This window comes from Mandrillus leucophaeus, unplaced genomic scaffold, assembly GCF_000951045.1.
Source record: "Mandrillus leucophaeus isolate KB7577 unplaced genomic scaffold, Mleu.le_1.0 Scaffold190, whole genome shotgun sequence".
NCBI lineage: Eukaryota > Metazoa > Chordata > Mammalia > Primates > Cercopithecidae > Mandrillus > Mandrillus leucophaeus.
The window spans coordinates 3,536,081-3,538,527 of NW_012101921.1; positions in this window are offsets into that span (position 1 = coordinate 3,536,081).

Below are 2,447 nucleotides of genomic sequence, written 5' to 3' on the forward strand. Positions count from 1 at the left end.
TGGGCCTCAACCCCCAGTGTCCTAACTCTGAGCTACCAAGTTGACTAGAAATCCTGTAAGACCACCATGTGGGAGGAAACCCTCCGAAGCACACAAACCATCCATCTCAGAAGGAACACGACTTGGAAAGCGGAAGGACATGGTGGTGTGCCCATTGATTGATTCATTCAGCGGTGCCTACCGGGTGCCCAACATGCCAAGCTCTGCTAATTGGCAGGTCTGCAGAGTGCTGGAAGAGCTCACCTCCTCAGGGAGGAAACAAAAAAACAAGCAAATAATGGGAATGTTACAGCAAGTGCACATCCAGGCCTGGGTTGGTAAAGACGCTACTTCATCATGGTGGCTCACGCCTATAATCCTAGCACTTTGGGAGGCCGAGCGGGCAATCACCTGAGGTTGGGAGTTCGAGACCAACCTGACCAACATGGCAAAAACCTGTCTCTACTAAAAATACAAAAATTAGCCAGGCGTGGTGGTGGGCGCCTGTAATCCCAGCTACTTGGGAGGCTGAGACATGAGAATAGCTTGAACCCGGGAGGCGGAGGTTGCAGTGAGCTGAGATCATTCCATTGCACCCTAGTCTGGGCAACAGTGAGATATTCCATCTCAAAAAACAAAAAACAAAACAAAAGAACAAGATGCGACTTTAGAGAACTCTGAGGATAGATCTCAACAGCCAACCATTGTCCAAACAACTGCAAGGGCAGGAAGACTGAAGCTGGTCGAATACTTTTGCTTTACCTGGACCTGATGTTTTGGGTTGTTTTTTTTTTTTCCCCCTCCATGCAGAAAAGAAAAAGATAAGTGCCTATCTTTGATTTGCTAATGCAGCTTCTTTATTTGTACTAAGGCTGCATAATGTGGGCTTTGTAAAGTCTGTCGGCCTGAAAGCAGGATACATTTCTAATGGAAACACTCCCATGCATGATTGTACAACAGCAAAGCGGTAAATTACCGTGATTTTGTACTCCCTGCAGCTATTAGTTCAGCCCTCCTTCAGGAATGTTGCTTTCAGTTATAGAAATTCTATAAATATTCGTTCATCAGAAAGACAAATATTAAATGAAAATTACGCTGAAGGACATGAGAAAAAGTATGCAGAGTACACACATTGCAGACTTGAGACAGAAATTGTCCCGAGAACAATTTGCAATACAAAGCTTGCTTAATAATTTACTGGAACTCGTAAACTCAGCGATTATGCCGGGCACTGGATATTTGATTAAATAGAAGAAAACAGGCTTACAGTGTGAGGTGTCTGGAAACTGGGAGCACTTGTATTAATGTGAATGTGAAGGTTTTTTTTTTTTTTTTTAATGCAGAATATTCTTATAGTTTCAATTCCAATTTGACTTTTAACTGACTTTAAACCGGATTGCTTTCATTTTGTATTCTAATAGGAAGTAAATGATTTTAGTTAGAGTCCTAGCCATGCGACTTATCAAGTTGATTCTGGGCAAATTCACTGCTGTAAGCCTAGGTTTCTCATGGTGAATTCTCATTGCAAAAGGGCAGCCTGACCCATAGTAGTAGGTGCAGAGTTTAGAACCCACAGAACTGACTACAGACAGCTTGATTTACTGTGACAGGATTATGCTAGGTCTGGGGACACGCAACGAGACCAAAAACTGGTCCTTGCGAAGTTCAGAATCTGTGTGGAAGACAGTAAGACAGTATGTGTGATACCTGCTCTGCTCAAGCAGCTGTGGAAGACCTGGAAAGGGAACAGTATGTTGGGTGAGGGGCCCAAGAGGCAGAGGTGACACTGATGGTGATCTCAGCATTCTCAAAAAAGGGTGCAGGTGCTGAAGGCGGCCTGTCCATGAGGTGGGTGGGCCCCAGCCATCTATGGGGATGTAAAATGCTCTGATAGATAGAACCTCCTTCATTTTAGGTGTCAATTTGCTCTACCTTCTAATTTTTGCCAACTTTGTCCCACAGAGGTCTCAAATTATCTGCTTGTCCTTAAAACAGAGAAGCAGTGACTTTGTTGGTTGTCCACATACAACCTACAGGCCATTTAACAAGGAAATTCTGGTCCTAACAGAGGTCCCCGCCTCAGTTTTAATTTATAATTCTAAGACTGAAGTCTTTTGAAATGGCTTAAAGTACTTGTGCAAACATTTGATAAGATAAAAACGAAGGTGCCAGTTGGGTGCAGGACCTCATGCCTGTAATGTCAACATTTTGGGAGGCTGAGGTGGGTGAATTTCTTGAGCCCATAAGTTCACGACCAACCTGGGTAACTGGACAAAACTCCGTTTATTCAAATTAATACAAAAAATTAGCTGGCTGTGGTGGCATGCACCTGTAGCCCCAGTTACTTGGGAATCTGAGGTGGGAGGATCACCTGAGCCTGGGAGGTCAACACTGCAGTGAGCTGTGATCATGCCACTGCTCTCCAGGCTGGGCCACAGAGTGAGACTATTTAAAAAAAAAAAAAAAAA